Source organism: Rhinatrema bivittatum, chromosome 2 (genome assembly GCF_901001135.1).
Source record: "Rhinatrema bivittatum chromosome 2, aRhiBiv1.1, whole genome shotgun sequence".
NCBI classification, from domain to species: domain Eukaryota; kingdom Metazoa; phylum Chordata; class Amphibia; order Gymnophiona; family Rhinatrematidae; genus Rhinatrema; species Rhinatrema bivittatum.
Genome location: NC_042616.1, coordinates 55,892,145 through 55,913,530, shown reverse-complemented (window position 1 = coordinate 55,913,530; position 21,386 = coordinate 55,892,145). Strand labels below are relative to the sequence as shown.

General features: G+C 46.5%; 1 protein-coding gene across 3 annotated transcripts in view; it reads right to left on the bottom strand.

The window, feature by feature from the left end:
* SMARCC1 (SWI/SNF related, matrix associated, actin dependent regulator of chromatin subfamily c member 1) overlaps positions 1-21,386 on the bottom strand; it is a 557,827-nt gene that overhangs the window by 513,112 nt on the left and 23,329 nt on the right. The gene's annotated exons all lie outside the window — the stretch shown is intronic.

Here is a 21,386-nt window from a genome sequence, read left to right as displayed (position 1 = left end):
TTGGGCCCTATTTTCTTCGATGGGTACAGAAGTTATATGATAAGCCTAAAGCCAGGGTTAAAGTCAACAACGGTTATGGTCAGGCCTTTGACATAGGCAGAGGTACTAAGCAGGGATGCCCCTTTTCCCCGCTACTATTCGCACTTTACCTGGAGTCTCTCACGATGAGGATCCGGAACTTATTGGACATTAAGGGTGTCACCTTCGGAGATACTCAGTACAAACTCTCATTATTTGCTGCTAATATTGCTGCTCTCATTATGTGCTGCTAATATTAACAGATCCAGTACATTCCTTGAAGGGGGTAATGCGGGAATTGATCAGGTTCAGTGCAGTATCAGGCCTTAAGGTTAACCTTGAAAAGTCAGAACTGCTAAACATCAACCTGAACCAGAATGAAGTGCAGGCAATTAGGGGGCAATTTCCATTTAAATGGGCAAAAACACATATTAAGTATTTGTGTGTATTGGTATCAGCACAGCTGCCTGATTTGTATCGCCTTAATTATCAGCCCTTGGTTGATAGAATTACCAAAGACATGAGTAAGTGGAACAGTTGCGCATTCTCGTGGCTAGGCAGGATTGCAATTGTTAAAATGAATGTCCTACCAAAGTTCCTATATTTGTTTTCATCCTTACCTGTTTATAAACCCTCACCGATCCTCCACAGCTGGCAGAAAAAAGAAAATTATTCCTTACCTGCTAATTTTCGTTCCTGTAGTACTAAGGATCAGTCCAGACGGTGGGTTATGTCCCCCGTCCAGCAGATGGAGTCAGAGCAAACTTCGGAGGGTGCTGGCATATAAGCTGGTGCACCCTCCACAGATCCCCAGTATCGAGAATATCAAAGCCAAGACAGAACACTTGACACCAGAGAAGGATGGATCAAGCAACTTCAAAATTAAACCTGTGTAAACGGATAACCAATGCAACTTGCAAGGAGAACTGTCGAAGTAATAAGAATAACGGAACAACAGACCGTAGGAGAGCGAGGGACAGGAGAAGAAACATACACGAGCAGGCGTCTTACCATGACCGAGCAAAGCCCGGGTGGGCGTCTGGACTGATCCTTAGTACTACAGGAACGAAAATTAGCAGGTAAGGAATAATTTTCTTTTCCCTGTACGTACCAGGATCAGTCCAGACGGTGGGATGTACCAAAGCTTCCCTAAACTGGGTGGTTCCCTGAAGACCCTGCTCGGAGCACCCTGTCCCCAAAGCAAGCAGACTCACATACCGGTAATTGCAACCGGTAAGGCTTCGAGAAGGTGTGCAGTGACTTCCAAGTCGCTGCTCGACAGATTTCCTGAATCGGAACGTGTTGAGACTCCGCCCGGGACGTGGCCTGGGTGCGCAAGGAATGAGCCTTGATCCCCACCGGGGGAGCTTTACCGGCTCCAATGTAGGCAGAGACTACCGCTTCCTTGAGCCACCGAGCTATAGTGGTCTTTGACGCTTGAAGCCCTTTCTTGTTTCCAGACCAGAGCACGAAGAGATGATCGGATGCCCGGAATTCGTTGGTCACCTCCAGGTAGTGCAGGAGAATGCGCTTTACGTCTAGATGCCAGAGCGACTTGGGGGAATCAGACGGGAAGGCTGGCAGCTCCACCCACTGGTTCAAGTGGAACAAAGAAACCACCTTAGGCAGGAACGAAGGAACTGTCCGAATGAAGACTCCCGAGTCCGTGAAACGCAGAAAAGGCTCCCTACAAGAGAGCGCCTGAAGCTCAGAAATGCACCTCGCCGAGGCTATGACTACCAGGAATACCGCTTTCAGGGTGATGTCCTTGAGAGAGGCCTGCCGTAGCGGTTCGAAGGGAGGCTCCCCGAGGGTCCGGAGAACCAGATTGAGATTCCAGGAGGGATAAGGGAGACGCACCGGCGGCCGCAGGTGCTTGACCCCTTTGAGAAACCTTGAGATGTCCGGGTGAGACGAGGGATCCATCCTTCCCGTGGTGCGCGCCAGGGAGTCTAACGCAGAGACTTGCACATGCAGGGAATTGTAGGAGAGCCCCTTCTCCAAACCCTCCTGGAGAAAAGCTAGGATCTGTTGCAGCGAAGCTGTGGTCGCGGACACCCCGTGTCCGGAACACCAGCACTCGAACACCTTTCACACCCGAACGTAAGTGACTGATGTTGAGGTCTTACGCGCCTTGAGGAGGGTGTCTACAACGGTGACTGCGTATCCCTTGCGCAGGAGGCTCCGCCTCTCAAAAGCCAGGCCGCGAGACAGAAGTGTTCCGCCTAATCCGAAAATACCGGTCCCTGGTGAAGCAGCCATGGCAGGTGCGAGAACCGAAGGGGCCCGTCCACCACCATGTTGAGGAGGTCTGCGAACCATGGGCGCTGCGGCCATTCCGGAGCCACGAGGATTACCGCCCCTGGATGATTTTCTATCCTCCTTAGAACCTTGCCCACCAGTGGCCATGGAGGGAAGACGTACAGAAGGAGCCGGGGCGGCCAGGGGAGGACCAGGGCGTCCACCCCTTCTGCACCATGATCCCTTCTTCGACTGAAGAACCGCGGAGCCTTCGCGTTGGAGGACGTTGCCATGAGGTCCATGGAGGGCGTCCCCCAGCGCCGTGTGATGATCAACATCGCCTCGTCGGACAGAACCCATTCTCCGGGGTCCAGCGTCTGACGACTCAAGAAGTCCACTTGAATGTTGTCTACCCCTGCAATGTGTGAGGCCGCCAGGCGGTCGAGGAAACGTTCTGCCCAGGCCATGAGCCGTGCCGCTTCGAGAGCCACTAAACGGCTTTTGGTGCCTCCTTGTCGGTTGATATAAGCCACCGTGGTTGCATTGTCCGAGAGGACCCGAACCGCTCGGTGTCGAAGCAGAGGCAGGAAATGCATGAGCGCCAGACGTACTGCTCTGGTCTCCAGGTGGTTGATCGGCCACGTCTCCTGTTCCTTTGACCACTGCCCCTGGGCCGAACTTCGGAGACAAACAGCCCCCCAACCTGTCAGACTGGCATCGGTAGTGACCACTACCCAATCCGGCGACTCCAGAGGGCAACCTTGAGCCAGGTTCCTGGGGTTCAGCCACCAGCGCAGGCTGAGCCTGGCAGTCGGCGGAAGAGGGAGTACCGCTTGATAGTCCCGAGAGACCGGCTTCCACCGCGAGAGCAGCGCCATTTGTAGAGGTCTCAGATGCGCAAAGGCCCACAGAACTAGATTGATTGCAAAGGCCATTGATCCTAGGATCTGGAGGTAATCCCACGCCGTGTGAATCGGAAGAGATTCGAAGTGAAGGATTTGCTCCCTCAGTGCTTGAGCCTTATCCGGGCGTAGGAAGACTTTGCCCTGAGCCGTGTCGAAACGCGCCCCGAGGAAGTCCAACTGCTGAGCTGGAAGTAAGCTGCTCTTGCCGAAGTTGACCACCCAGCCAAGGGACTGGAGGAAATAGACTACCCTGTCGACCGCCCGTTGCCTCTGTGAAAAGGTCTTCGCCCGGATGAGCCAATCGTCCAGGTAAGGGTGTACTAGGATCACTTCTCGCCGAAGCGCAGCTGCCACTACCACCATGATCTTGGTGAAAGTCCAGGGTGCGGTCGCCAGCCCGAAGGGGATGGCCTGGAACTGAAAGTGTTGGCCCAGTATCTTGAAGCGATGGGCCGGCAGGATCAGGATGTGCAGATAGGCCTCCGTCAGGTCCAGGGAGGCTAGGAACTCTCCCTGATGCACCGCTACGATGACTGAGCGAAGGGTTTCCATACGGAACCGGGGTATCTGGCGCACCTTGTTGACTTCCTTGAGGTCCAGGATGGGCCGGAAGTAGCCATCCTTTTTGGGCACCACGAAGTAAATGGAATAATGCCCCGAGCCCACCTCTCCGAAGGGGACGGGCGAGATGGCTCCCAGGGCCAGAAGTCTGTCCAGCGTGCTCCGTACTCCCAGGCGCTTGGGACTGGACCCACAGGGCGAAAAGATGAACCTGTCTTTGGGGAGCCGCAACAAATCCAATGCGTAACCGTGCCTTAGAATATCCAGGACCCACTGGTCCATAGTGATGTTGGCCCACTCCTCGTAGAACAAGGCTATTCGCCCTCCAATCCGAGGTAGAGAGGAGTGGGCCGTCCTGGCATCATTGGGGAGGCTTGCCAGAGGCTCCCTGCGCCGACGAGTCCCTGGGCGATCTGCGGCCACGAAAGGACCGGGGCCACGATTGTGACCTGGCTGAGGGGTTTCTAGGGCCTTGCTGCCTGGAGCCCCGAAAATCGCCGCTGAGCGCGAGGACGGTTCCTGGAAAAAGAAGACGACGAACGATATGGTCGTTGACGATCCTCGGGTAGTCTGTGTACCGAATTCTCCCCCAGGGATTTGATGATCTGGTCAAGATCCTCGCCGAAGAGGAACCTACCTTTGAAGGGTAGGGCCCCCAGGCTAGATTTGGACGAGGCGTCCGCCGCCCAGTTCCGTAGCCACAACAGGCGCCTGGCGGAAACTGCCGAAACCATAGTCCTCGCCAGGACCCGCAGCAAATCATGAAGGGCATCGGCCCTGTAAGCAATGACGGCCTCTAGACGATCCGCTTGCGCCGCCTCCTCCAGCGGCAATTGCTGGGAAGTGAGGAGCTGCTGTACCCACCGAAGACCGGCTCTCTGGGTAAGAGAGCCGCAGATAGCTGCGCGGACCCCCAGCGCTGAGACCTCAAAAATCTTCTTGAGGCAGACTTCCAATTTCCTGTCCTGTGGGTCCTGGAGGGCCGTTCCCCCCGTTACCGGGATCGTGGTTCTCTTTGTGATGGCGGAGACCGCCGAGTCGACCTTGGGTACCTTAAGCAGGTCCAGGAAGTCGCCGGGGAGAGGATAGAGCTTGTCCATTGCCCTGCCGACCCGGAGGGACGCCTCCGGCGTGTCCCACTCCCGCACCAGCAGATGGAGAAACGACTCATGGATTGGAAAAGTCCGTGCCAAGGGACGCAGTCCCGCCAAGACAGGGTCCCCTTTCGTGCTGAGGCTACGGAGGGAGCCGGGAGCCCCGGCGGCTCGACGGGGGGATCGAGGTCCAATTCCTGGAGGACGTGGGGAATGAGATCCGACAGTTCTTCCTTACGGAAAATCCGTAGCACCCTCGGGTCGTCACACTCCAGGTGCGCTGCAAGGAGCGTGTCGTCATCCGCCGTCGACGCCGGGTCACTCCCTGGGTCCGGGGCTGGAGCCACCCCACTCAGCGGAAGGGCTAGGTGAACCCTGGGACCCCCCCCCCCATGGCTCCCGGATTGGGGCCCGCCGTACCCACCAAGCGGGGCACCTTAGCAGGCGTGGGATCCGCCGATGCCCCCCCCCCCCCCCCGTCGGCTGCAGGCTCTGGAGATATGCTTGGTGCACGAGGACCACGAAGTCGGCCGAAAACCCGGCTGGCGGCGGAGGGGGGGGGGGAGGGGACCCGGGTCCCGAATCTGCGTCGAGCTCGGTGAAAAATCCTGCTGAGTCTCTTCAGCATCCGAATCCATGCAGCTCTCCAGCTCCAAAATGGCCGCCGCTCCCGCCAAAGGAGGAGGCGGGGCCATCCCCCGAGGGCCACGGCGCTCCGAGCACGGCGGCGAAGAAGCCGGGGGAGCTAGGCAGGTCTCCCCCCCAGGGAGACATCTGCCGCAGGAGCCATCCCGCGATCCGCCCCGCCCCGGGCCGCCACAGGAAGGGCACCGAACGCACTGCATCGCGCAGGCCCGGGGGGAGGAATCACCGGCGCCGAGGCCTGGATCCAGGGGAAAAAATCACGCCGCAGGAGGAGCGGGCTCGTGCCGCCCAAGCTCAACTCAGCCAACCCTCCCGTCAGGAGCGGCAGGGGAATGGGACCTCCCTGTCGCCGCAGCCCTGGGGAATGCTACGTCGCAGGGCCGAGGGGGGAGGGGTCCGACTGCGGTACGAAGTAGGGGAGAGGCTGGCCCCACCAGCATCCACCTCCTCAGTCCAACCGCAGAAGCTGCAAAGCAAAAAAATGACAGCCAAAAAATTACCGCCGAAGGACAGAAGAGGAAAGAGGACAAAGAAAGAAACGCAGTCCTGCTAGCAAGCCAACCAGGGCTGCAAGGCCCGGGCAGGGAGCTCAGAGAGACCCCCAAAGTGAAAACTTTTTTTTTTTTTTTTTTTTTTTAACCCAGACCTGCTTGATCCTATCCTTAAAGGGAGAAAGAAGAATAACAAATGTGGAACAAAATCCACTAACTAGGGGAAGCAATGGTTCCCCTCCTCACATCTGCTGGAGTCAGAGAGATACTGGGGATCTGTGGAGGGTGCACCAGCTTATATGCCAGCACCCTCCGAAGTTTGCTCTGACTCCATCTGCTGGACGGGGGACATAACCCGTCTGGACTGATCCTGGTACGTACAGGGAAAGGTCTTTGACTTTATTTGGTGAAGACACCCGGAGACTTTCATGACATGTACTATACTTAACCAAATTGCAGGGAGGCCTGGGAGTACCCAATAATATCTGGTATTACACCGCGTCACAATTGAGAGCCATGTTAGATATTAATCAACATCGGACTCCCAAACAGTGGGTACAAACTGAACAAGCTATTGTAGGCCCTATGGCGTTAACCGCCATGCCTTAGCAACCGTGTAACACCTGGCGACCTGTTAAGAGTATCCCCTAGCCACTGGAAGTCACATTACGTATATGGGCGCAAAGTCGAAAACGGTTGATAGGGGATCATAAGTATTTTTATCAGACATCCCTTCTATATAATGTGCAATTCCCCATTGGGTACCAAACTCAGCAATTAAAACACTAGCGGGAGAAAGGGATCACAAATATAGGACAACTACTGTCTCAGGACGAACTTATTTCTATGGAAAAGATGTCTACTGTTTATCATCTAGACCACCAAGATTTCTTGGCATACGCACCGGTTACCCATTTTATACGCTCTATACAAAGATCTAAATCCCTTCGCCCCGGTAGATCACTGCTCGAGTCATTTTTTTTAAATAGCGAATTGCTTAAAGGCTCCATTTCAAAAATCTATCAATTATTTTTCACACAGGGGATAGAATACTGTGCATTTATAATGCACTGGGAAACAGACTTGAACAAACAGTTGGGAGTGCGAACCTGGTGAGAGATCATGCGCATTGCCAGGCGGTGCTCGATATCCGCCAAATTGCAGGAGAATTGCTACAAAATAATTTACAGATGGTACCTTACTCCAGACAAACTCCATAGGTTTTATACCCATGTCACGGATGCATGCTGGCGTAAATATGGGGCCCATGGCATTTACTTACACATCTGGTGGGAATGCCCCCGGATCACAACTTTTTGGGGAGCGATTTTTGCATGGCTCAGCGAACTATTGGAAGTAGATATACAACCTTCAGCTGCAATTGCGCTATTACACGTATTTCCAGATACTATAACTAAGAATCAACAGCGACTGTGTGCCCAGCTATTCATAGCCACCCGCAGTCTAGTGGCACTTCGCTAGAAATCGGAACAAATACCTAAGATTACAGAAGTCAGGGAAAAATTACACTGTTATTACCGATTAGCTTTTTTTGACAGCCGCTAAATATAACAGAATGACTTCCTTTATGAAAACATGGAAACCATTTTCGGATTATATAGCACACCTGTGATATACTAAAGATGCCGCTTATGTGCGCCACCTCCATTACAATTACATTTAGGGAGAAGCAGGAATATTCCTTCATGGTTATGGATGTGTGACTCTTATTATATGATTGTATAATACTGAAATCGAGTAGAGAGCTTCATGATGTATTTTGCACTCCAGTCGTTAAATTTTCTTTACAATTTCAAGATTTATTAGACTGCATGAAGTCGTCATTATTGCAATAGACTTTGTCATGAAGGGGGAGGGAGCGGGGACTTGGGGGGGTTTCATGTTTGGACTGTACTATATTAAGCTTGCATATATGTTAAGATTGTTCATAACATTTCAAAAACTCAATAAAAACTTTTTTTTTTTTTACTTTTTTTTTTTAATTTAAAGGTCCCTTTTGGAATTTCTATAACAAAATAAAGACATTTGGAAGACAGACTAAGGGGCCGATGAAATACAGTGCGCTCAGCTGTGCGCACTGTATAATCCGCAATCTGATGCGGGTTAAATAGGCGCTAATCCACCCCCTAATGCAATAGGGGGATTAGCGCCTATTTAACACGCTGACGCGGAGTGAAGGTAATAGCGCTCATCACATGCAAATGCATATGAATGAGCCTATTACTCATTCACTCTGTCTGAAACGCACATTTATCGCTCAGCTATTAACGCCTGCCTGGAGCAGGCGTTAATAGCTGAGTGCAGGTAAAAAGTACAGAAAAGCAGAAAAAACTGCTTTTCTGTACTTTAAGTAAAAAATAAAAAAAAATAAAAAAACCAGACCGCAGAGTTTTCATAACCGGCCGTCTGCCAGCAATGAAAACGGCTACCGATAAACTCTTCATAACCAGCAGCCGCAGCGGGGGTCACATTAGCAAGGAAGCGCTAAGGTCGCGCAAGTGACCTTAGTGCCTCCTTGCTATCGCGACCCCCTAATTTGAGTATTGCATGGCGCCCCCCTTGCGGGCACCATGCACGCATTAGGAAAGCGGGCGCTGACTTTTCAGCACCCGCTTTCCACGCTTTATATTGCATCGGCCCCCAACAGTGCCAATATCAAAAGACAAATAGTTCAAAAACATGCTTTCACAATTCAGGCTTACAAAAAAAAAAACAAAACTTCATAAACCACACATCAGCTTGTAATGAAGCTTGTAACTAAAGAAAGAAACAGACAATTATTAACACTGCAGTACTAAAGGAGCCAATCAATGAGCTACCCTACAGGGAGAAACCATATTTTCTTGGCTGTTTATTTTTGGGCACTTTTTAAATCTTTAATTATTAAAGTTTTATTACAAGTCGATGTATGGTTTACAAAGTTTCTCTTTTCTAAGCCGAAATTGTGAATTGTGAAAGTATGTTTTTGAACCTTTGCTATTGGCATTGTTGGTAGCCTTATTTGTTCTGTCTTCTGAGTATCTATATTTGGTTTGTGTTATAGACATTGAAAAAGGACCTTTTTTGGTCGTGTTGTCTCTCCCAAAGCAGCCCCAAACGAAAAATGGACCATGCGGGGGAACTTACTGTATATGACACTTGTTACTTTCTCTAAGACCATTAAAATGGTCTTTGAACAAGTCACTGGTGTTGATATTTAAATTTTCCAAGGACAGACAGAACCTTAGGTGTCATACACTTTTTCTTTGAATTGACAAAGTAGGGATCTTCATTTTTTTTTTGTTCTTTTGTTTTCCTGGGAATTTATCAGGGTTTATGATAAGAACAAAACCAGGAATAAACCATTTGAAAAACAGGATACATTTTTGCAGGTAAATATCGGAGTTTATTTTGATGGAAAGAAGCCATTACAATAGAACAGTATCAGATTCTCTCACCCATCCACGCAGCAGTTTATCTACCCCATCCCCTGCCTAACATGCCCCCCTCTCTCACCTCCCATCCTACCAAAACTCTCTCGCCACCCCCCCCCCCCCCCATACACACTGCAACAGCATTCATCCTAACTGGTGGTGGCTCCAGGCTTCTTTTCTTTCCTTCACCAGCATGTTTACGCTCTGCAACACTGCACTTCTGCATTTATGCAGGGCCAGAGAGACTGTTGAAAAGTGCTTCTGGTGGACAGGGCCTGCTTGAAATGCATTTAAGGCATCCAACAGCAGGTACTTTGGCTGCTTGGGGGTAAGGAGGTGTATCCTGAAACACAGCATGAGCAGCATTAGAGGGTGAGTGTTTTACTGGTGGAAAGTGGGACTTAAAATACAACATGAGCTTTGGCCCACACTGGCTTCCAGCAGCATCTGGAGGCCTTGAAACACTGCATCTACAGCTCTGAAAAAAGCTTTTTAAATCAGCCGAATGTCAGCTGTCCAAAAATCCAGGAATTTATGGGTGGAAAGCGGTTTAAACTGAAAACAAAGGGCCCCATCTATAAGCCACTATCGCAAAGCAAGGACACATATACAGACATAACAGACGCCGCCCAAGGGATAGCACACAGAGGCGAGGTGCTAATAATGAGGAACCTAAGTCTACCAGATGCTCACTGGAGACTGCATCAACTGGTGGTGGATACATGCACAACCTTCCAGGGGAGGTGGAGGAGGCAAAAAAGGTAACAAAATTTAAAAAAAATATAGATTGAAAAAGCACAGAGGATCCCTAGTTGCAAAGAAATGAAGGGATAGCCAGAGATCATTTGGGGTCTATAGCATCCAAAAAATAAACTTGACTGATTAGATAAGTCTTACAAACATAAAAACATGATGGTAGAAAGACTATATGGCCTATCTACCTCGCTGTCACAGACATGTATAATATTAGAAGTAAGACAAATAAGCATATGGATAAAGGTGATCCTGTAGTTGTGGTTGTGTACTGCACAGAGCAGCCGATGCAATAAAGGCACGTAGAAAGCGGGTGCTCTCTTAACGCGCGCATGGCGCCTGAAGTCTCCACTTTTCTGGCGTGCACTTGAGCGGAGTTCCTCTGCTCCGATTCGCAGAGAGGAAGCAGGGGCTGAGCCCTCCTGGGTGCGCGATGGTCCGGGCGCGGGGCTCGTCCTGGCCTCTCCTCCCTGCAAGAGGTATGTGAAAGGCTCTCCCTGCTGAGCGGCCATCTCACACCAAGGGCAGCGGCCATGCCTGCATCCGAGCCGCTGAAGTCTCGAAAACAAGGCATCCCGCCGCCAGCGAGAAACGGAGCGCTTTCCTAACGCCCGCCGCTTCAGTTTGCTGCGCTGCATCCGGGTGAGACAGCTCGATTCCAGCTGTCACCAAAACCAACGCCGGGTTTATCAGCGTCTGTTTTCCTTAGCGGCGGACAGCCACATAAACCCACACTGATTAACTCAGCTTTGGTTTTCAGTGACCTAGTCACGAAAACCAACGCCGGGTTTATCGTAATATTTTTTTTCTTTTTTCGATGCGCTCATCTATTCGCCTGCTCCTGGCAGGCGTTAATAGGTGACAGTTAAATGTGCGGAGACGCACATTTTTCTTTTTGCATCGGGAGTGAATGCCTAATAGCCTCATTCACATGCATTTGCATGTGAAGAACACTATTACATTCACTCCGCGTTAGACGCGCGTTGAATAGGCGCTAATCCCCTTATTGCATTAGTGGATTGATTAGCGCCTATTCTACCCGCATCTAACTGCACGTTAAGAGTGCGCTCGGCTCAGCACACCATATTGCATCGGCCCCAGAGAAACAGATATAGTGCCTAAAGGGTTAAATTGCTTAATACAGGGTTGGGCTGTGTTTAAAGGAGGCTTGATCACAGACAGAGGAACAAGAGGGTTATTGCAAAGTCTGAAAGTATGAGATTCTTCTGCTGTTTTGCTTCCTGCTGTGAGAGGCTCCAGGACCCTAAGTAAACAGAGATACCAGTGCTGCCTTTAAAATGCTTAATGCACTGCAATGTCTGTCTTTGAAACTGCTGTGAGCTTTTTGTTTACAGTAATTACAGCAGATTTCCTGCTGCTTTGAAACACTCTGTGAAGCTCATGGAAGGGAACAGGCATTGCATCACTTTGCTTTTTTAAAAAATTTTTCTAATTCTGTAAACAAAGGGGGTAGGAGAGTGAAAACTTGTTTTCATACTTCTATGATCATATACATAGTTGGGAATAAGAGTAAATTGTGAATAATTGTGCCAGAGGTGTTAAAGAGTGCGATTTCAGAGAATAAAAAACTAAGAGACATATAGATTGGGGGGGGGGGGGAGGAATGTGCCAGACCAGAAAAAGGAGACATGGCACTGCGTGTCAATCAATAAGGGGGAAGACCAGGGATAATAGCACAAAGACAATTGTACTGTGAGAGGGACAGTCCTAAAGATAAGAGTGACACGCCTATTAGGCATAAAAGAAAGAAGTTGTACACCCGAGAGTCAGAAAACTACAGCCAGATGAATACAAGCTTGTGCGTGAAGCCTCCCAGCGCACTGTGCCCACGATTTCTCACCCCTGAGCAGTGACAGCTTCCTAGAGATCCTGCCTGCAGTGACAGATTTCTTGTGTCTGATTGCCTGCCTGCCTGACCAGGAACCTGATTAATCGGACAATCAATCAGATTCATTCTAGAAGCTTTTACAATCCCGAGATAAAATTGTAATGAATCCTTCAGCTTGTCCAATGGGTACAGTTACTCTGCTACTTTCTGAGCAGTATATGGGTTTCTAAAATGTTTAACAAGCTATGACACCCATTGTAAGAATTTGTTATATTTATAGTTATATTTGCTGTTACATGCTAGAGATAAAGTTCCTGGATGGAATAAATGACATTTTTATGGAGCAATTGGTGCAGGAACCGATGAGAGAGGGAGCAAGTTTAGATCTAATTCTCAGAGGAGTGCAGGATTTGGTGAGAGAGGTAACTATGGTGGGGCCGCTTGGCAACTGTGATCATAATATCATCAAATTTGATTTAATGACTGGAAGGGGGACAGTAAGCAAATCCATGGCTCTCGTGCTAAACTTTCAAAAGGGAAACTTTGATAAAATGAGAAAAATTGTAAGAAAAAACTGAAAGGAGCAGCTACAAAGGTAAAAAGTGTGCAAGAGGTGTGGTGATTGTTAAAAAATACCATCCTATAAGCACAGTCCAGATGTTTCCACCTTTTTTAATGTGTGGAATACAAGGCAAAATGATTACCGGCATGGTTAAAAGGGGAGGTGAAAGAAGCTATTTTAGCCAAAATATCTTCGTTCAAAAATTGGAAGAAGGATCATTTTCCTTCTTACCCCAAGTTATTGATTCCCTGTTACATGTAACTGCTTTTCTGCACTATTGTTCAAATTGTAAAGTTTATTTAATTGCACCCCTGTTTCTTGTGAACCAGCATGATGGGACTACCGTCATGAATGTTGGTATATAAAAAAACTTAAATAAATAAATAAATAAATAAGGATCCAACAGAGGAAAATAGGATAATGCATAAGCGTTGGCAAGTTAAATGTAAGATATTGATAAGACAGGCTAAGAGAGAATTTGAAAAGAAGTTGGTCGTAGAGGCAAAAACTCACAGTAAAAACTTTTTTAAATATATCCGAAGCAGAAAGCCTGTGAGGGAGTCAGTTGGACCGTTAGATGATTGAGGGGTTAAAGGGGCACTTAGAGAAGATAAAGCCATCGCGGAAAGATTAAATGATTTCTTTTCTTCGGTGTTTACTAAAGAGTATATTGGGGAGATACCCATTCCGGAGAAGGTTTTGATGGGTAATTATTCAGATGGACTGAACCACATCACGGTGAACCTAGAAGATGTGGTAGGCCTGATTGATAAACTGAAGAGTGGTAAATCACCTGGACAAGATGGTATACACCCCAGGATTCTGAAGGAACTCAAAAATGAAAGTTCAGACCTATTAGTAAAAATTTGTAACCTATCATTAAAATCATCCATTGTACCTGAAGACTGGAGGATAGCTAATGTAACCCCAATATTTAAAAACGGCTCCAGGGGCGATCCGGGAAACTACAGACCGGTTAGCCTGACTTCAGTGCCAGGAAAAATAGTGGAAAGTGTTCTAAGCATCAAAATCACAGAACATACAGAAAGACACGGTTTAATGGAACAAAGTCAGCATGGCTTTACCCAGGGCAAGTCTTGCCTCACAAATCTGCTTCACTTTTTTGAAGGAATTAATAAACATGTGGATAAAGGTGAACCGGTATACGTAGTGTACTTGGATTTTCAGAAGGCGTTTGATAAAGTTCCTCATGAGAGGCTTCTAGGACAAGTAAAAAGTCATGGGATAGGTGGCGATGTCCTTTCGTGGATTACAAACTGGCTAAAAGACAGGAAACAGAGAGTAGGATTAAATGGACAATTTTCTCAGTGGAAGGGAGTGGGCAGTGGAGTGCCTCAGGGATCTGTATTGGGACCCTTACTTTTCAATCTACCTTATAAATGGGCTCTGACCGACGGCCCGCAAATGCGCAGTAGAGACCAGCTCTACCGCGCATGTGCGGGCGAGCACGTCGGTCTGAGCCAGCGTCAGAAAGAAAAAAAATAGCGGCGTCCAGTGGCAGCAGCGGGCGGGCGGCGGCGGTACCCGGCAGCGGGCGACGACGGCTGGTAGCGACGACGGTAGCAGGCGGCGGCGGAGGTAGCGAGTGGCGGCGACGGCGGTAGCGGCGACGGCGGGCGGTGGTAGCAGCCAGTAGCGAGGGAGGGAGAAGAGAGAGAGAGGGAGGGAGTGACTGAGTGAGAGGGAGGGACTGAGGGGGAGGGACTGAGTGAGAGGGAGAGGGGGGACTGAGTGAGAGGGAGTGGGACTGGGAGAGAGAGGGAGGGAGTGGGACTGAGGGAGAGTGAGTGGGACTGAGTGAGTGAGAGGGAGGGAGAGAGGGGGGAGGGAGTGACTGAGTGAGAGGGAGGGATTGAGTGGGACTGAGGGAGGGAGTGGGACTGAGGGAGGGAGTGGGACTGAGGGAGAGGGAGGGAGTGGGGACTGACTGAGTGAGTGAGAGGGAGGGGGGAGGGAGGGAGTGAGACTGAGTGGGAGGGAGGGACTGAGTGAGAGGGGAGGGAGTGAGGGAGGGAGGTAGGGGGTGGTGAAGAGTGAGGGGAGAGAGAAAGAGGGGGAGGTGAGAGACAGAGGGATGTAGCCCGTTTTAACGGGCTTAACGGCTTGTATATTTATAAATGATCTGGAAAGAAATATGAGTGAGGTAATCAAATTTGCAGATGATACAAAATTGTTCAGAGTAGTTAAATCACAAGCAGATTTTGATAAATTGCAGGAAGACCTTGTGAGACTGGAAAATTGGGCATCGAAATGGCAGATGAAATTTAATGTGGATAAGTGCAAGGTGATGCATATAGTGAAAAATAACCCATGCTATAGTTACACAATGTTAGGTTCCATATTAGGTGCTACCAACCAAGAAAGAGATCTAGGCGTCATAGTGAATAACACATTGAAATCATCTGTTCAGTGTGCTGCGGCAGTCAAAAAAGCAAGCAGAATGTAGAGAATTATTAGGAAGGGAATGGTTAATAGAACGAAAAATGTCATAATGCCTCTGTATCACTCCATGGTGAGACCGCACCTTGAATACTGTGTACAATTCTGGTCGCCGGATCTCAAAAACGATATAATTGCGATGGAGAAGGTACAGAGAAGGGCAACCAAAATGATAAGGGGAATGGAACAGCTCCCCTATGAGGAAAGACTAAAGAGGTTAGGACTTTTCAGCTTGGAGAAGAGATGGTTGAGGGGGGGGATATGATAGAGGTGTTTAAAATCATGAGGTCTAGAACGGGTAGATGTGAATCGGTTATTTAGTCTTTCAGATAATAGAAAGACTAGGGGGTACTCCATGAAGTTAGCATGGGGCACATTTAAAACTAATCGGAGAAAGTTCTTCTTCACTCAACGCACAATTAAACTCTGGAATTTGTTGCCAGAGGACGTGGTTAGTTCAGTTAGTATAGCTGAGTTTGAAAAAGGATTGGATAAGTTCTTGTAGGAGAAGTCCATTACCTGCTATTAATTAAGATGACTTAGAAAATAGCCACTGCTATAACTAGCAACGGTAACATGGGATAGACTTAGTTTTTGGGTACTTGCCAGGTTCTTATGGCCTGGATTGGCCACTGTTGGAAACAGGATGCTGGGCTTGATGGACCCTTGGTCTTACCCAGTATGGCACGTTCTTATTGTAATAAGTTGTTTTACTTGTAAAACAGAGTGAAGGTGTGTCCCAAACTTCGGTATATAAAAACACACAAATAAATAAATAAATAAATTCAGAGATCTCTCAAGGAAGTAACTGCCACCGATTTGTATAAAGCTTAGCTTAGCCTCTTAAATGTTTATCATTTGTATCTATTGTAATCTATTTTCTATTATTGCTAAATAATTATTTTATCTTATCATAGCTAAGAATAAATAACCACTTTTTACCTATAATTATCTTCTCTGAATATTATTGCTATTTATATAGGAATACAACAGACAGAAAAGGGGGGGGGGGGGGGGGGGGGGGGGGAGGGAGATGAATGCTTGGTCACTTCTTATAAGCTGATCCTTATGGGTTGAAAGGTCACACAAAGGAACCCTCAAGCATAGGTATACATAACTGAGCAAAACCTGAGGGAACTATGGTTTGTTTTCTCAGTGGAAAAAGGTAAACAGTAGAGTGCCTCAGGGATCTGTACTTGGACCGGTGCTTTTCAATACATTTATAATGATGTCACAAAATTATAACTGCTATTAATCAAGTTTACTTAGGGAATAGTCACTGCTATTAATTGCATCAGTAGCATGGGAACTTCTAGGTGTTTGGGTAATTGCCAGGTTCTTGTGGCCTGGTTTGGCCTCTGTTGGAAACAGGATGCTGGGCTTGATGGACCCTTGGTCTGACCCAGCATGGCAATTTCTTATGTTCTTATGTTCTTATGTTAGAGTAGTTAAATCACAAGCTGACTGTGATAAACTGCAGGAAGACCCTGCGATGCTGGAAGACTGGGCGTCCATATGGTGGATGAAATTTAATGTGGAAAAGTGTAAGTGATGCATATAGGTGAAAAAAAACTCATGTTGTAGCTACTCAATGTTAGAATCCATATTAGGAGTTAACACTGAGGAAAAAGATATGGGCATCATAGTTGATATTACATTGAGATCATTGGCTCAATGTGCTACCACGATCAAAAAAGCAAATAGTGTTAGGAATTATTAGGGAGGGAATGACAAAGCAGAGAACGTCATAATGCCTCTGGTATCACTCAAAGGTTAGACCGCATCTTGAATACTGTGTGCAATTCTGGTCGCCGCATCTCAAAAAAGATCTAGTTGCACTGGAGAAAGTGCAGAGAAATGCACCAAAAGGTTCCAAGAAGTGAGTGAATAAAAGAAAATACAAATTGAAATAGAACAGGCAAAATTATCAGGAGAAATAAAAAAGGAAGCAGAAAAGGCATTCAGAATGGTAAAAAAATAAAATAGAAGTAGATTTCCTAATCAGTAAAGGCAGAGGATAAAGCTTTTAGATATATAGGTCGAAAGAGAAAGATTAAAGGGGAATAAAAGGATTAAAGGGGAAAACAAGTTAAGTGAAGAGGGTGATAGACAAATGCAACAGGTGAGAACATATTTAACTGTGAAACGAACACAGAACCTTTTGCAGAGGATATAGTATGCAAGTTGCTGGCACAATTGAATGTAAATAATGTTATGGGACCTGATAGGAAACGCCCCAGAATTCTGAAGGAGCTCAAGGAAGAACTGATTGTATCCCTCACAGTTCTATTCAACTTATGACTTCAAACAGGAGAAGTTCCAAGACACTGGAAAAAGAGCAGATGTACCACCACTCCACCAGAACTTAAAAAGGTATATCATTATCTGTGCGAGTGGGCATTCTGCTACCTACTCTGGCCTTTATTAGGAAATGATTTCATCTAGTATATTACTCGGGAAGCTCACTGCCATTAAAAATAACACTCTGCCAAGTTTTGAGAAATTCTGGCCCCTTATCAGCTCTGCACAAGTTTTCAAAAAAAACTTTAGTGTTAAACTTTATTCCCGGGGAAATTCTCCACTACTGCAGAGTGCAGAATTTCCCTCCTGCGCTAAAATTTTCTCTCTTTTTTTTTAGCACTGATTTTTAAGCTGTCTGGCAGGCTGCAAGCAAAGCTTATTCCATTCATGACCAAAGTGGAAGGAGGTCCGGCAGGCCACAAGCAGAGCCTATCCCACTCGTGCTGAAGATGCGGGAGGCGCTAGTGGGCCAAGAGTGGGTCGCAGCAAAGGAGCAGTAAACAGCTGACATCAACATGAAACTCTGGAGCTCTGCCTGCCTCTGGGGACCTGCACGTGGATCAGGAAGCATTTCAGAGAATGCCACCCTGGAGGTTCTAGATTTCACCTTCCTACCTAAAATCCTATATTTGGCTTCCAGAACCTCTCTCCCTCATTTTCCTATGTCGTTGGTGCCCACATGTACCACGACAACTGGCTCCTCCCCAGCATTGTCTAAAATCCTATCTAGGTGACACGCAAGGTCTGCCACCTTCGCACCAGACAGGCAAGTTACCAGGCGGTCCTCATGTCCACCAGCCACCCTGCTATCTGCATTTCTAATAATTGAATTACCAACCATGATGGCCAGCCTAACCCTTCCCTCCTGGGCAGTAGCCCTAGGAGACTTGTCCTCAGTGCGAGAGGACAATACATCACCTGGCGAGTAGGTCCTTGCTACAGGATCACTTCCTGCTACACCAGGGTGATGTTCTCCTACTGGGAGACCTTTCTGATCCAAGGCAGCACTCGGGCTACCAGACTGGATTTGGGACTTAACTACTATGTCCCTGAAGGTCTTATCAATATACCTCTCCGCCACAGCTCCACCAAGTCTGCTACTCTAGCCTCCAGAGATCGGACTCGTTCCCTGAGAGCCAGGAGCTCTTTGCACAGAGTGCTTGGTCAAGGTGATTTGAGATGTTCACTCTCCCCTCTCCCTCCTCTCTGCTACTTTCTGGTATGGTTGTAAAAAGAGGGAGTAATAGTGGTTCAGCGTGTCAGAGGTGCTTGCTGCCTGGCTTGCGAGTAGGCAGGCACCAGGCAGGTGGTTGCAAACTACAGTGGGTCAACATTCTGCCAAAGGCAAAATTCTTCTCTCTTGCCCTTTCTAATAGCCGAGTCAGGGAGGGAACAGCCTGCAGAAAATGGCTCTCCTTTTGTTACACAAATGAAGATTCCCAGAGGGTCTTTTTGAGGCTAAATTAGGCTTGTGAAGCTGTAGATTTCTATAGTCTCACTTGCACAGCATCTTTTTGGATTTTTCCTTGCGCTCTTCCTATATCTTGTCCACAGCAAGGAAGACTTTTATCCTTGGCAACATTTGGGATGCTAAAGTACTCCACTGGCTGGACAGTTGTAGGGAATTGACTGGACAAGCGAAAGAGGAGAGAACTGATCCAGTGGACAGGGGGCGATTGCCTCTTCAGAAGGGGTTAATGTCTCAATGGGGAGGCTGTACAGGAGAGAGAAACTGGTGACCCTTAATTCTGGGGCATGACTACATGCAGCTCTTGAATGAGCAGTGAGAGCAGGTAATTTTTAAGTGGATCCCTTATTTCTGGGTGCTCTTATTTTTTTTATTTATTTAAAAGTATTTCTATAGTCTTTACAAACAATGTTTAATCAAAACGGTTTACAGATATCAAATAAAATGGAATTAAAAATAAATTAAGGATTAATTAAGAGTAAAATAGCTTATGGAAAATATAAAATTACAAAAATTTCATTAATATAAAATAAAAAAAATTGTTAAAAATAAAAATAGGTAACCTAAAACAAGTCAGTAGTCAAGCGGAGAGGAATCGGGTGCCAAACTAAATATGTATGTATTTCTGGGAGTGTGATGTAATTATTTGGTGGGTGGTATATGAAATGCAATTCGAAATAAATGAGTTTTTAAAGATTTTTTGAATTGTTTGGAGTTAGATATAGATCTGATGGAGTCCGGTAGTGAATTCCACAAAATGGGGCCTATGACTGAGAAGGCTCTTTTTCTAGTAATATCGAGGCGGGCTTGTCGAGGTGAAGGAATGTCGAGAAGATTTTTGTCCAGTGACCTTAAATGCCTAGTTGGTTTGTAAATTCGGAGAATGGAACATAGTGTGACCGAATTGGGAGTGTAAATGAGAGTGTATAATGGATATAATTTTATACTGTATTCTGTATTTAACTGGTAACCAATGTAATGATTGAAGTATTGGGGTAATGTGATTTTTTTTTGAAGAATTTGTTAGGATACGTGCTGCTGCATTTTGGATTAACTGAAGTGAGTGAAGTGTGTTTTCTGGAAGACCTATGTATAGAGAATTACAATAATCCAGTTCAGAGAAGATAAGTGATTGAAGAATGGTTCGAAAGTCGTGGAAAAAAAAAAAAAGTAAAGGACGTAACCGTTTTAAGAGTTGAAGTTTGTAGAAAGAATTCCTAGTTAGCATGGATATGTGTTGTTTTAATGAGAGATCTGTATTGATGGTTATGCCTAGGTTTTTTGCAGATTTTGATATGGGAATGGTTATTCCGTTGAATATGAGTTGAGGAGGGGGGCCTATAGATGAATCGGTGATTGATGAGAGGTGAACTATTTCTGTTTTTTTTGGATTTAATTTCAAGCAATTATGAGAGAGCCAGGTGTCAATGGTTGAGAGATATAATGTTACTAAAGATAGAGTATGGGTCCAGGAAGTGTTATATGGTACCATGAACTGTATATCGTCAGCATAGATTTTGAATTTTATGTTTAATGAGGCTAGTATGTGGCAGAGAGGTAACAAATAGATATTGAAAAGAATAGGAGATAAAGAAGAACCCTGTGGAACACCTGATGCAATGGAGTATGGATCGGAGGAGTAGTTATTTATATTGACTTGTTGAATACGGTCAGTTGGAAATGAGATGAACCATTGTAATACAGTGCCTGTGATACCTATAGATTTAAGAATGGAAATAAGAATTTGGTGATCAATGGTATCGAATGCTGCTGATATATCTAAGAAAACAATGATGTGATCCGTATAAGAGTCAAAAGCCCGAAATATAGAGTCAAAGGAGGTTAAAAGAAGGGTTTCAGTGGAGTGACCTTTACGAAATCCATGTTGACTTGTGTGTAATATGTCATTGTCTGATAAATAGTCTGATAGTTGGGATAGTACTGCTGATTCAATTAACTTGGCTAGGGAAGTTAATGTGGCAATGGGTCTGAAGTTACTGAGGTCAAAGTCTTCCTTAGATTTATTTTTTAGGATGGGTAGTATGGAGGTTTTTTTGAGAGAAGATGAGAAGGAGCCAGTTTCTAAAGATTGGTTCACTAATTGCACTAGGAAATTGCTAGCATGTGGGCCTAATGCTTTGAAGAAAGCACCAGAGCAGGGGTTACTAGGGGAATTAGAGGGGTTTTGTTTTCTAATGATGGTTTGTATAGTATTTTCTGTGACCAAATTAAATTCTGACCATTTGCAGGTGGATTCAGTATCTTTATATGACTGTAGTGGGTATTTAGAGAGTTGATTTGAAATATCTGTAACTTTAGTTTTAAAATAGTTAGCGATTTTATTACATAAGACAGTGTCGAACTTAGTGGGACTTTCTGAGTGGTTGTTAAGGTTTTCACTATATTGAATAATATATTAGGATTTCCATTTGCTTTGGATATTTGGTTTGCATAATAGGATTTTTTTGCTAGGTTTATATTTTTATTATATTGACGTAGAATGGAATAGTAGGCATTTTTTGTTTCCGGGGTTTTTTTCTAAGTGAAGATTTTAATGAGTGTAATGCTTTAGTATACCAGGGGGCGTTGGGTTTGGTTTTGCTT